General features: G+C 48.2%; 1 protein-coding gene across 1 annotated transcript in view; it reads right to left on the bottom strand.

Moving 5' to 3' along the window:
* Positions 1–6420, bottom strand: part of SLC23A2 (solute carrier family 23 member 2) — a 47352-nt gene extending 40932 nt beyond the window's left edge. Inside the window, exon 1 of the mRNA XM_062510554.1 lies at positions 6342–6420. The gene's annotated coding sequence lies outside the window, so the exon portion shown is untranslated. The remainder of the gene's footprint in view (positions 1–6341) is intronic.
* Between the last annotated feature and the right edge of the window lie 8410 nt (positions 6421–14830).

Genomic DNA, 14830 nt, shown 5'->3' with positions numbered 1-14830 from the left:
GTTACCCTTCAGAAACAATTCTGCACAAAAAAAAAAAAAAAAAAAAAAAAAAAAAAAAAAAAAAAAAAAAAAAAAAAAAGCAAGCTGTGGTAACCTGTGAAGAGCTGGTGCTTTAGAGCATGCAAAAATTCCTTTGCTTGGGTATAGTGAGGATCTGGATACAGGATTCTCCACACAAAGGACAAGTAATAAACAGAACAAAATTTTTTTTTTTTTCCTGTCACAGGGATTCAAAGACTCCGTAAAATTCAAACCTTCCCACAGCAGAGTCCACACTGCGTGCTATTAGCTCTGAGACTCTGAGCTCATTTCAGTCAGCACACAAAAGCAAAGGTTGCTAACTTTGCAGTGCAGCACTTTATCTCCCTTCCAAGCTTCTAAATAAAAAGCGAAAGTCATGACATGGAGTCACGTGCCCGTTTTACGAGATCCTCTCCATGACCTTCAATGCTGCTAACAACATTTACACACAATTCCCTTTAAAAGCACAACATAGCAGCACCTGATCTGAGCTTCAGGATGAAATTCAAGACATTCCAGCTAAGTGGCAACAGCAGGAAGGTCAGAAAAATATGAAATTCTTCAGACAGTGGCTTCTGGGCTAGAGAACAGGGTGCTCAACAAAGCTAGGCTTGATAGTCAAAGACCTCCAGAATTTCCTTGCCCCTGCTAGCAGCAGATCCACAGGATTTCCAAAGGGCTGGGAGCCTGGGATAAATTCACATTAACCACCCCAGCACATAAACACAGCCAAGTGCATTAGTATTTAAGGCACTTTCCCATTAAAGCTGCACTTTGTTGTGTTAACTTTTACAATCTCACAAGTAACAGCCAGCAAAACACTAAAATCGGTATTAATGCCCTGGATTGCCATTTCACGGCCATGCAAAACAGGAGTAAAGCAAATTAAAATGTGTTGCTCCACTGAGAGCCTGAACTACTCAAAGCTCATACCCGAGATTAATACCCATCTATGTCAGTGCATGAGCCCCCTTGAAATTGCTTCACTTAACTTTTCCACCACCCTGCATTCCCAAAATGCTTCATCCAACTGCTGGAAAGGCACGAGCCTTGAAACAGTTTGATTTAAATATAAATCCAGACAACTAACTGGGGGACATGGAGCCATTCAAAATCAAATTGAGAATCAGTTTGGGTGACTCACATTTCCAAACAGTCAAAACCAAAAAATGGTGAGTCAATCCCTCCTCCACCATCATACTCATTTGAAGCCCATTCTTCAAGCAGTTTTACTCTGAAGTGAACATAAAGTGGGTGAGAAATTCAAACAGTCCCTTGTATCAGGAAGGGCACATGCTGGTTTAACCCAAACACGAAGAAACCAGGTCAGTTGTTTTCAGAGCACACAGAGCTTGGAAAGCTCAGACACTTCCAGGTACTGAAGGACAACTCAGCTCCTCCACCGTCACAACTGGACTCCTCTGCTCCTAAAAATACAACTATCAGACAAAGCTTGTTTTCTCAGGCACTTTGCTGACGCAAGTCCAAGATCAAAACATTCCTGGTTCAGAGGACAGAGATGCATCAGCCTCCAAAATAGGCAGCTAAAATCCAGCCATGCCATGCCCCCAAGGTGCCTGGGACACTCTTAAAAACACATATCGATTCATTACTGCTTAGTAAAGTAGGTTTTGGGGGAAGAATAAAATATTCTGCTTGCCTGAATGTGTTGAGAAGGAACTCTGGAAATTCCCTTTCAGCGAAATAGGATAAAGTTTATTCTTTCTTGAAGCTGCTATTTAAAAGTAATATTAAAATCAAATAAGTAAATGGCAGATACTTGGATGTTAAGTGCATTCCCTGCCCCCACCCCTCCCCTTAACCTACACTTGCATCTCCTGGCCTGAGAAATGAGACAAGGGGAGATTCAGAAAATTGAATTTCTAATTAAAAATTCATTAAAATACTAGTTTTACAGTTACCTTGAGCCCAGCCATTCCTCAGCAAACAATCAAACGGAGCTGTGGAATGGAAACACAGAGCATTTCAATCCACTCCCAGCATACCAGCAGGAAGACACCCAACCCGGTGCTTTCCAACTCCCTGGACACAGCCTGGTGGCCAATTCATCCTTCCCAAAAACCATCCCGGGAGCTCTCAAAGCCCCGGGCCACGGCAGAGCCGAGGGAAGAGTCACAGCTCCCAGGCGAGGGTGACTCACTGCAGAGGGGGCTGATGACAACACTGAGGACCACAAAATCCACACCGGGCTCCTGGTCCCCCTGGAGAACCGCGGGAGTCGCGTCTATTGCTGGGCATGTGGCCTTCCCGATGCCACACACGTTCCCAGTGTTCGGCCAGGATTAGAGCGAGTGGAAGGCATGAAATTACAAAAGGAGACTTCTGAGCTACAAGTCCAGTTCTCCCTCCTCCCCTCTTTCCCCACTAAGTGCCAGTGATGTCTCAACACCCCAACCGCCTTTCCAAGGAAGTAGCTCTGCTTCTTTTCCGGGCCAAATTGTCATGGCAAGAAATCCCCATGTAGATTCATCTCCAGTAGAAACACACACAGCAAACATTTCCTTCCCACAACCTGAAAACAGCCAAATATCATCAGATTTCTTTCCTGCCATCAAAGAAATCCTGTCCTGAGACAGCTCATAACAACTGAAAACATCTGTCCATAAACCAAATGTGCTCCCAAGTACTGACAGAAGTATTTAGTGCACCCCAAGAAGCTGGCTGTGTCTGAACAAACTTCACCCCCGGGAAGGCTGGAGAACACAGCAAGAACTTTCATTTATAATGATTTATTTTACTCTGCCTTCATTACATCAGGATGCTTGTCTCACTCATTCTAATAGTCAATATTGTCTTCCTGCAGCTTTTAAGTAAAATAACCCCCACGGTAACTGTTGTCAGGCCATGTCATGACCACTGAGGCCTCATAAATAACACTTAATATAAACAGATTTTCCAGCAACATATAAACCATCAGCTCCAATGGAAGTAGAAGGATTGTGTGCAGCCATCTGCATTTTCTCCTGTAAGGATAAACACATAAAGAAGTGTTTGAAAGCAAAATGAATCTATTAAAGAAATGGCCCTACAGAAACTTCTGGGGCTTGAGATTTCTTACGTGGTTCACACAAAGACGTTGACAGAAGCAACTACAGCAGAACAGTATCTTCTCAGAAAGAAATTCTTGCCCGGGAGGGTGCTGAGGCCCTGGCACAGGGTGCCCAGAGAAGTTGTGGCTGCCCCTGGATCCCTGGCAGTGCTCAAGGTCAGGTTGGACACTGAGGCTTGGAGCAGCCTGGGATAGTGGAAGGTATGGCAGGGGTGGCACTGGATAGGTTTCGAGGTCCTTTCCACCCAAACCACTCCAGGATTCCATCACCTTCCTATTGACACAGCTCCCGGGGGTGCCAGCTGCCTTCCCCTGCCCTCAGGATCAGAAGAGGATTAATCGCTGCAGCTCAGAACAGTCAAGAGAACAGCTTAGCAGCCACTTCTGGAGGAATCCATGCTGACAATGCCTGGAGTTTCACCCACTTTCCTTTCAATGGTCTCCCATCAACTTCCACAAACAACAAAGCCACTGCCACAGCCCTCCGGGACACTCCACCACGCTGAGGAAACGGGGCTACACCAGGAAGAAATAAATCCTCAAACATACTGACAGAATCAAATATAAAAAACCTCAAGTTTAATTTAAAAGAACATTTGAAATAGGAACTGCATACAAATGCAGCATTTTTTACAGGTTCTTCTTAACAAACATGGGGGAAATCCACAGCCAGTGTTTTCTCCTAGGAAAAATCCAAACCTCAAACACTGCCATTATCTCAAGCTTCCCCTGAAGAAGTCTCCAACCAAGTAACAGCAACAAAGAAATTATTTGTATTTCTCCACTGGAATACAACGACGACCTCACGAGACAGAAATTCTCGTGAATTTCGTATCAGAAACGTTTAAATACACCCCCACACCACCCAATATGGATTTGGGGAGGCCCATTTAGGACTGCCTGGGCTCAGGGAAGGCAAAGAGCACAAAAATTCCCCGAACAGAGGTGGCTGCCACAGAAAAACTAAAGTTTTGTGGGCTAACCCCTGACTGAGCTGCCATCCCCCCAGGGGACGCTGCCAGAAGATGAGGGAGGGGAGCCGCTTCAACAGCTGCTATCACCCAAGGAAACACCCATCTACCTGCAGCCCAAATCCTCCCACTGTTTGAGGAACTGCTTTTCCTTCCGATTTGTTTTCAAGCTGAAAATGCTGAAGAAGCAACAGGCCCGTGCTCTGAGAACCTGATTCCCATCCTGCTCCGTCCATCTGCTGAGAGCCGTGTGCTTCCCGAGAGTTCAGCAAAGCTAAGCCTGGCTCAGGGCAGAGCTTCCGGCCCAGTGACAACACTGGGATGGTCTTAAACCATTCGAGCTCGGCCTGTTAAGCCACAACAGGAGCACAACCCACCCTTGAGAACCCCAGCGAGACCTCTTCTTGTCCCCAGGGCGCTGATAAGACATTTTCAAGTCCTCTTCTCATCTTGACTAAGCCAGAGGCTTGTTTAAATCCATGACAAAAATCTCAGGGCTTGTTTAACCTCCTTGCTAGCTCAAGGTTAAATTTGTTTCAGTGCATCTCCATCTCAACACTGCTCTAATTTCAAGCTATCTGGATCGTGACGGGCAACCAGGAGTAGGGGTCCAAGAGCTCATCAACTAATCCAATTGTTCCACATATCTCAAGGATTATTTTCCAGTTTGCTAACCTGAGATACTTGTTGCAATAATCCTTTATATACACTGAAATCAACTGATGACCAAGGTGTGCAGTTAAGCCTGGCTCTGGCACTATGCAGGCCATCATTCCAGCATTTGTTCTGCTTCTCCACTTCATTTTACAGCCTGCATCAAACTCCACCTGCCAGGAAAAACACTACCCAAAACAGCTCTTCCTTTAAGCTTAAACTGGGTAACTTAAAGCCTGTTCAAGCCTGACAATGCTACACTGCAGTGAGGACACATGGACATATTAAGCTCCCAGTGAATACAGAGCATTTGGTGTTTTTATTGAAAATTAAAGCTCATCAGCAACAGGGAGCCTGGCATTTACCTGTCACTGAACTCACACCAAGAGTCAGCTGCATGTGGGAAATGACAAGGCAGAAAAATTAACAGGCCAGGTCTTTACCTTGTCTTAAACACCTCGGAGGATTTCCCTTCCCTGCCAGAATCTTCCACCGGCTCTGCTGCTGCCTTTGGGGTCAGCCCTGCCCACACTCACCTGGTCAGGAGAGCCCCAAACTGCTTCAAGGGCTGCTCTTCCCTGCCTTCAAAATAACAACGACGGCTATAAAATGAAGGGACGGGACTAAAACTATTATTTAAAGTAAAGCCTCTGCCTCATTCCCAGTTTTTATGGAAAAAAGGCAAAAATCCCTAATAAGGAATATCTGATAATGGTCAGTCCTTATTCTAAGAAACCTAATAGGCTTACAGCAAGCTTTATTCAGGCATTTTTCTGTGCTACCTACATCACTTCTTCCTACCCAAAATGTACCTTAAAACAAAAGAAAACCACACATGATATCGAATGGAGCTTGCAAATTAAAAGCAGAAAACCCAAATATTTACTGCCTCGATGTGAACTGAAAAACGAAAAAAAAAAAATAAAAAATGCAAATAAATAATTTTAAAAGCGGGAAAAAAAAAAAAAAAGCTTTAAAGCATATCACGAGAACGGGATCAGGGAAGAAGGGAAGAGCGAGGCCACCCCTTCAGGACCAGGGGAGAATTAACCTGTATTTCTCCATCCCATCTGCAAGCTTACGGCTCTGCCACCCATTTTGTTTCAGATTAAAGGAAAAAAAAAATAATGACCTCAGCAGCACAGAGACACGACCCCACCCCGGGGATCGATGCCCGCCCGATCCTGTTCGCTGCGCAGGTGACCCCGCCGCAGGTACCACCCCGGGCATCCCCCCGCGCCTCTTCCCCATCCCCTGGAGACGATGCCGAGGCCGAAAACGCCGGCTCGGAACACAGGGAAGGGTTTGTTTAACCCACAAATGCGAGATAAAATGGAGAGGAGGAGCGGAGAGGTGCGGACGGCGCGGGAGCCGCGCGGCCAAGGTGAACTGCGGCCGGCTAACATGGTGGAGGCTGCGGTGAGCCGCGACCCTCCGGCCCGCGGCAGCGAGGGGCGAGCCGCGGGTGTGCGGGGCCGGCACGGAGGTGACAGCGGGCGGGAGGCTGAGGGGAAAGCGCTGAAGGGTGAGAGCGGAGGAGAGGACGCTGAGGGGAGAGCGCGGCGGGGAAGCTGCTCCCTCAGGGCGGGCGGCGGCGGGGAGCAGGACGGGGAGGACGGGCTCACCTGCCATGGCGGGCTGAGGGCGGCAATGGCGCTGGGGGCTGCGGCTCCGCTCCCCTCGGTCTCCACGGCGAGGGCGGCGGGGCCGGGCGGCCCCGGCAGGCAGAGCACGGGGCGGGACGGGTCCTGCTCCGCCCCCTACAAGATGGCGCGGCCCCAACTCCGCTGCCTCGGGCCTCGGCCGCCATGGCGGTCGCCGCGCTCGGCGGGGGAAACAGCCTCGCGTGCCCTGAGGGAGAAGCCTCCAGCCGCAGGGGCGTGTTAACGACTTACGCATGAAAAACACAAATGGCAGAGTCACGGCATGGGGCAGGTTGAAGGGACCGCAGTGGGGTATCTGGTCTAACCTCGCTGCTCAGGCAGGGGCATCCCGGAGCACACAGCACAGGATTGTGTCCAGAAGGGTTTGGAATATCCCCGGTGAGAGACGTTCCGCAGCCTCTCTGGGCAATGGAACACTGAACAGGCTCCCTAGGGAATGGTCATGGCCTCAGGGATGGCAGGGCTCCAACAGTGCTGGGATAAGGCTCTCAGGAGCACAGCGGGGTTGTTGGGATGTCCTGTGCAAGGCTGAGTAGGATCCGTGGTCCTGATGGGTCCCTTCCAGCTCAGGAGGTTGTGTTATTCTGTTAGTCTGGTTCTGGGAGTCAGTCAGTGACTGAGTGCTTGGTCACCCACACAGGAAAGTTCTTCCTCATGTTCAGGTAGAACTTGGCACGCGTTTCTGCCCATTGCTTCTTATCCCACTCCTCGGCCCCAGGGAGCAGAGAGCCTGCTCCATCTCTGATACCTCCCTGCAGATATTGATGAGGACCCCAAACAAAGCCCCTTGGGCCCCTCATCTGGGGGTCCCTCTCCAGCCCCTAGGAAAATGTGTGCACCTTGGTGCCCCCAGTCCTGGCACCAGCCCTGGCACTTGGGGCTTTGCTTTGGGGTTTCTTTTTGGTTTGTTTTTTAAAAATTATAATCTTTTAGGAAAAATCCAGCTTTTACAATAGGAGAATGAGTTTAGGGAGGTAACAAAAGAATCACAGAATCATTCAGGTGGAAAAAAGACCTCTGAGGTCAAACCCAGCCTGTGCCAAGTCACTACCACCCCAACCAGACCATGGCACTGAGTGCCACATCCAGTCATTCCTTAAACACTTCCAGCTCCACTCCTCCCTGGGCAGCCCATTCCAATTTCTAATCACCCTTTCTGTAAAGAAATTCCTCCTGATGGCCAACCTAAACCTTCCCTGTTGTACTAGAGGAAGCTAAACTGAGTCCCCTAAAAGATGACACCTCCACCACATCCACAAGCCTCATCTGAAAATACCATTTTTCCTGAGATTTCCAGTTTTCTGCTGGGGGCCAGTACAAATGTGACACAAATGTGACCCGATTGTGACAAATCACCCCCAGCTCACAAAGCTGTGTTTCAGCTGGTTTTCAGGCACGGCTGACGTCTGCAGCTCGGGTACACAGTGCTAGATACTGCCTCTCTCACGTCCCCCTCGGCAACATCTGACATCCCTAATGGCTTCGGCAACATCTGACATCCCTAATGGCTTCTGACAATGTTAACTCACTCTAATTTGTGTCCTGCCCTTTCCAGAACGTGCAGTTCTCAGACATACCAGCTTGTGGCTCCTTCCCTTTCTCAGGGCTGTTCTGGGCAGCTGATTCCTGCCTTTTCTCCTTACACTGCCTGTCCTTGAGGAGATATTGACCCACGCTAGGCTTTCTCCCCCAGCCCTGCGGTTTTTAATTAAAGTACAGCCCTGAGTCGATGGGAAAGTGCTCCCTAGACCACTGGCACTAATTGGACCCTGTTTCACCCAGACCTACAATTCTCTGTTGATCTTTTGCATTGCTGTTTGCGCAGTGTTTGGCAACCAGGAATGTTGGTGCAGTGTTTGTTCACCAGCTGTCCAGCCCCTTCCCTCCCACTCCCCCATAGAAAGGGTTTCATCCTATCCCATGAAAACTCAGGAGCTTACTTTAAGACCAGAGACCCTATGAGGCCTCTGGAGCATTTGTGCTTATCCTCGAGCATATTTTTTTTTCCACGTTCACTGCAATACTCTCCTGGCTAAGCTTCTAAAAGGTTTTCCAGTGAGAACATATGGAGAACTATATAGGGCAGGGCTAAGGCACAATGCCTGATTATGGATATTGATCCTTGGCATTATTCAATACCTGGCCTCATCCCAAAAGTAGACACAGACTTCAGTGAAGCTTTTAAACATTAAAAGCCTTTGTTTGCCAGGGTGGGGGAGCGTGGGGCTGTGACAGGAGGGACATTTTAGTAATGCCAGATTGATGGAGGCTGCAGCAGTTCTGCTGCTGACAGGAGTTTTTGCAGGAAGACAGATCGTGCATGCTCAGTGTTCCTGCAAGGCCTCCCTGTGTTCAGGATCAGGGACAGAGACACAGCCCTGTTTATCTTATTTTTGAGTGTTTCAATTTTTCAACCTGCCCTCCCCAGGTAAAAGATGGCAGAGGAAAATACAGGTAATACAGCAAGAGAAAACATCAGTCAGATTGAAATATAACAGATAAAGACCTCAGAGTCATGATAATCCCAAGGACAAGCCAGGGAAGGATGATAAAGGTGGATTTAGTGCTCCAAGAATTGAATTTGACAAAGCTAGACCCCCCAGAACCATGGGCTCAAATCAGTAAAGCCATTTTCAGTCCTTTTTCGTCTTAAATTGATAAGTGCCTTTCCAGGAGGCCTCCTGTGCTGCAAAGCTTGGGAAAATTCCCTGGCATTTCCCTTGTTCAGGAAGTCAGAGCCCATTTTATGCCACCACACTGTCTAGCTACAGAAGTAGAAACCATTTTACTGGGATTATTGGCATATATCATTTGAGTTATTCAAATGTAGTGAAGAACCCTGAGGTATTTATCTAAACATTCAATCACTCCCTGCCTGAATGATTCACAGGTCCATAAAAAAGCTGGAAGAATTGGAGCCATGGGATGTGCATGTCCTCCATGACCAGGCAGCAGGAGAAATCAGCAGTCATCAATCATTTGGTGTGCAGACCTCTGAGATCCAGAAGCAGACACATTCCCTTTGTTTCCTCCTCTACTCTACATCTTGTCTGAGTTATGTGAGCTCCTCATAGCTCCCTCAGGGATTTACCTGAACAGGTGAGGTGTTGCTGCACCCTATCACAACAGTCCAAGGAACCATTACTGATGACATTCCCCAGCTTTATTTTGGTTGTTTCTTCGTGGCTGTGTGGATCAAACAGGAGGGACAGGACTGCAGGTCAGGGTTTTCCTCAGATGCAGCACGGATGTTACTGGCATAAATTTCAGTGCTGAAATGGTTATGGCCAGCAAGTCCTGCTCAAAATTTCCATTTTAAATCCAAGTGTTGTCTCTGTTGGGATGTGAATCATTGATCTGAGCACAGAATATCCAAAAGACCAAATCAAAACTTCAGATCCAGGGATGGTATCTAGTGAATGGTATCCTCACCCTTGGCAGGGCAGTGGAATGAGATGGTCCCTTCCAATGGACCCAAATCATCCCATGATCCTGTAATTGGTTTGGGTCTGGGATCCATAGCTCCTTTCCAATCTTGTTTTCTTGGCATGTTTTGAGTTTCGTTTTTATAACATAAAAAAATAAAAATAAAAATAGCCTCCCTTGTATTAGATTAATAACATTCTGTGTGAATCACAGAGATGGAGTCCAGCAGTTAAGAAGACCCAGCACTCCTGTATATGGATTACAGGAATATCTTTCACTGGATTAGATGAAATAAAAATTAAACCCCTGCTATTTCAATGGCAGCCTAAGAGGTGAGTGGAAACTCCCCCAAATAAGCAAAAAACAAAAAAAAGTTAACAACTCGCCAACAATTTTTTTTTTTGTTTGTTTGTTTGTTTTTTTTTGTTTCTCCCTCTGAAATATGGAATGGTAACTAGGGGGCGGAGCTGGGCAGATCCTGGGTTTCACTCTCTGAGGTGAGGAAAGCAAGTGTGTGCAGCCCTTGGTTAAAATGCCACCTACAGCACCTGGTGGGAAACTCCTCCGGTTCCCGATCCACAGGAATCTATCATTATCTCGGGGACACCCATGACTCGTTGTTCCCCGCAATGTCAGGTGGAAATCTGGGAATTCTGAGTCAGAAAAAAACGTGTTTCTTTCTGAGAACCGAGATGGGCTCTGCCAGCCGAGCTCAAGCCTCCGGTTTGTCATCTGCAAAATGGATGCAGGAAGAATTCGTACGAAGTTTAATTAGTGCAAAGTGGTCTCAGTAGCACTTTCTCTACCGAAAGTGCTACTTTCTCTAGTGCTACTTCTCTCTAGCAGAGAGAGCTTTCGGTCCGAGGATCTCGGGCCAAGCACTCAAATTACGGAGGCTCCAGCCAGCGACCCACGCGGCAGAGCCGCTGCTGTGCTGCGGGATCGGGGGAGGAACAACAGCGCTCTGAATTCATGTCATTAATAAATCAGTAGGCGAGCAGGAGACGAGATCTGCGTGGCTGCGGAGCTGTTGGGTTCCTGATAGTCCTCTCACCATGGCTTCCCCTCTGGCAGCTTTTGGAGAGAGGAGACATTCCTTCAGCTTTGGGATTGCAAAATGTTTTGCAAGTGGAGGCGAGATTGTGGGAGCCAGGAGAGTACAAACCACCAGGAGAGTACAAACAACCCATCCCAGGTCCTTCTCTTGTCCCTGTAGCATTGATCAAGCCACACCAGCCACGGGACATTCATCCCAAGCTGTCAGGAAGACAAGGGCAGAGAGAGTGCTCCAGAGTGCTCCTGGTGACACTAACTCAGCTGGACAGCCTGTGCTCTGCAGGAGAAGGCAATTTTCCTGCTGCTGCTCTGTCTGGTACCTCGGGGCTGTACCAAAGAAATGAGATTTCACTTGCTGAGTCAGGGGCAAAGCCTGTGTTTGACAGGAGGAGGAGGAGATGGGCTGAGTCACCTCCCCAAGTTCATCCCCAGGCTGCTTCCCAAAAGCACAGCTCCTGAAATGAGCCGAGAGTCCTTAAATCCTGGGAAGAGTGGGGGCAGGAGGGGGCCAGCAAAGTAGCCTGCGTTTGTCCTGCCTGGTCTGTTCTCCTGCCAGGTTCTCCTTGTCAGAATGCTGAGTCTCTGGAGCCACATCTGGCTCGGAGGTGTTGAGGCAGCAGCAGAGGCATGGCAGGAGCCTGGGGCTGGTGGCTCCTGATGGTTTTGCTCTCCGGGGCACACTCACCCTGGAGTTGTGTTCCATTAGAACTTCTCCCCATTGGATGAACCCTGAAGCATCTGCAGGGATGGTCTTCAAGGAGGAGACAAGCTGGGATTTGTCACCTTGTGTCATGTTCAAGTGTGGCTGCTCAAAGCTCTGGGAATAAAGAGCAGCTGCTGTGGGCAGATGTGGATAAGCAGGACCAGAATTCATTCCCACTTAAACTACTTCCAAAATGAGGTGGACATGGTGCACAAAATAATTTTGAAGTCCATTAGAGGAATTTTATAGCACAGATTAAAAGACGTTTTCTTAAGGCACCTGCGCTGGGAGTTCAGGTTAAGGTCCTTCACTCTGCACAGCACAGACAGCAGCGCCTGGTCGTTGCTTACTCATCCCTCAGCAGACAAGTGAGAGGAGAGACACAGGCTCTGCTCTAACCCACTTGCAAGTCATTCCCAAGAACATCTTCAGAGAGGAAGGATGGGCTTGGGTCACTTTTACCCCATAACTCATTTAATCCCTTGTCTGAGCATATAGCAACAAAACCACGCAATGACATCAGGAGTGACACAGACACACCAGCCTCCTCCAGCAAGGGGCAGAAGGCAAAATAAACAAGTGGTGCTGTGGTAAGAGTTAGACCAGAGCCCTCTACAAAGCAGCTGCTGAAATTGAACTGCCCAAATCTCACTGGGCAGACACCGGGAGTGGTCACTTACACACAGGAAAAGGAGAACTAGAGGTAGAAGAACTGGGCTCTAAGCAGAGCTCTGGGACTGACTGTGGAGACACCCTGCAGTTCCTCCTTGCCCTGGCAGCTGGAGCAAGGCTTGTCACTGGAGTGCAGAGTGGGCAATTACAGAAGCAGGGATGCCACAGGGCTGGCCAGGCTCTCTATTTATGGTTCCCTGCCAGCACAGCTCTCCCTCTGTGCTCCTGCTCACAGGTGAAGACACAGGCCATGCCCTGAAAGGCTCACAGGCCAAGTGAAAACAGAAAGAGGAAGGACTTGGTTTTATGATGACAACCAAGAATCAGAGATGAAAGGACAAAAAATAAATCCACAGAGAGCCTGAACAATGAACTCCAACTTCTCCCCTGAAAACTGCCCTGTAGTTGGTTAACCCCTTCCCTGCCTGAAATGCCAACTCTGCTATTCTTAATTGGCGTCACTGAAGTGTTCTGCAAGCTGTGGCCCCTCTTGCCACTGCTGAATTGTTTCCAGCAGGGGTGGGAGAAGGGCTGTGGGCCTGCCTGTCCCTCTGCAGCCCTGGGCTCGTGGCCAGAGTGGGAGGCAGCAGCCCAGGACAGCAACCCAGACACTACCCCTGCCCCAGGGTTGATCCACTTCGGAGTGAGCCTCTGCCAGCTCCAAGGGTTCAGGGTGGCAGCTGCCCAGGGATCCAAGTTAAAGAGTTGCCTTTGTTTCATGGGGAGGATTAAACCACGAGCTGTTTGTGAGCTGAACTTTGAAGAGTCTCCTCAGTGATCTGAAACTCGATCACAAAACAAAGAGAGACTTCTACAAATACTCCTTTTGTGTTTGAAGTTGGAGACCATCCACTGGATTATTTTTAGGCACACATTTGCACTGGCCCTCTTACAATCCTGCCTCTGTTCTTGTGCAATAAAAGGCAGAGAGGATTCACTTGACCTCCAGTATCAAATACAGAAAAAATAAGGCATTTGCCTGGAAAAGAACCACCCAAAATAGCAGGGAAGAGGTCATGCTGTGATATGGACTGTTAGGGTTGAGAGACAAGAACAATGAGGATTATAGGAGCTGGCAGACTTCTTCTAATGAAACATTACTGAAAACTGCTAGAAAATTCTATGGTGATGCTAATCAGGAGTTGTAGGTTTAAGGACTTGAGATCTTTCCCTTTTACACTGAACACGTGCCTGAGAGTACAAAATAATCCCTGCTGAGGTGAGTTGTCAGTTTTCTTCGAGGATTTGTTTGAGATCCAGAGCATTTCCTTTGCTACATATGGCTTTTGCTGAGAAATGGATGCTCCTGCACCAACCAGCTCATGTTTCCTAACCTCCTCACAGCCCCTCTTTAGGGGCAACACCCTGATGTAGACAATTATCACTACATTCATTTTCTGTCTTATCCCTCCTTGAAGAAGCTGGGGAAAGAGCCCAGAGGACCTGACTGGTTGTTTAATTTCTGTCACATCAGCATGGCCATCTGCACCAGGCATTTCCCACTGACAAGAGAAGGAAGGTTAAAACCTCTCATGACAGGTTAACAGCATGATTTGCAACAAGAGCATTATTAAATGCTTGCAGGCATGAAAGAGTAGCAGGCAGCTAATCCTTTAAAGACTTAAGAGCAGCTACTACTGCAGGCCAAGTAAATATTTCAAAACAAAATTATTTAGTGGCGACTAGTGGATTTGCTGCCCTTTGCTTTAACAGCCCAGGATGAAACAGTGATTCCTCCACAGATTTTTTGCTTCAGTGCCAAACCTGCTATTTCACAGGAGCTGAAAGTCCTCTCAAAGAAGATTCATCACAGTTCTGTTCCTCTCTTGTAACTGCAGATCTGGAAAAGCTCTGCATGAATCTCATAGATCTGTGTTGCTGTGGGAGGGAAGGTCCCTTTGTGCTGCCCCAGGGATGAGGACAACAGCTCAGAATCCAGCCTAAGTACAGTGTGGAGGAAGGAAGTGTCACTTCCTGATTCTTACCAGAAGAAAGCTCTGTCCATGCAGGCCACAAAACACAGCTCCCAGTAACTGCCTAACTTCTGATTGAAAGCAGTTCCTTAATCCCTTCCTAGACACGGGGGAAGCAGGCAAGGAAAGGCCTCAGGGTAACAAGTCCTGAACCAGCACAAACCCCAGTTTGCCTGAGTCCAGAACAGCAAACAAGTCAATTCAATCAATTGGAAACAAGAATTTCTAATCAACAATTGAGTTCTTTCCCCCACAGCCATTGGCTCCACTTCACAAAAATGCCAACTCTCTTGGGAGGCTCTGTTATGGCCTTGCTGGACTATTTTTAGTCAAGTCCAGCATTCCTAAAAAATCTCAGGCTGCTTTTCTGCTCAGGAGGGGGAGAGGAACTGCTGTGCACATGCACATGCATATTCCACACAGGACGCAGGAGTGGGACCCAGCACCTGCCTTGGAGCAGGGCAGCACAGCTGGGCCAGCACAGAGCCTGGGAAAATTGTAAAAACTGTTTATTTTCATCAGGCTGAGAAGGCAGGAAGTGAATGCAGGACTGGCCCAAGCTGGGAATGTGTCTGCAGTGGTTGGGAGGGCAGAGAGATCCAAGGGATGGGTGATGTCCC

The sequence above is a fragment of the Cinclus cinclus genome, chromosome 29 (genome assembly GCF_963662255.1).
Source record: "Cinclus cinclus chromosome 29, bCinCin1.1, whole genome shotgun sequence".
NCBI lineage: Eukaryota > Metazoa > Chordata > Aves > Passeriformes > Cinclidae > Cinclus > Cinclus cinclus.
This window is presented reverse-complemented; position numbering and strand designations above follow the sequence as displayed.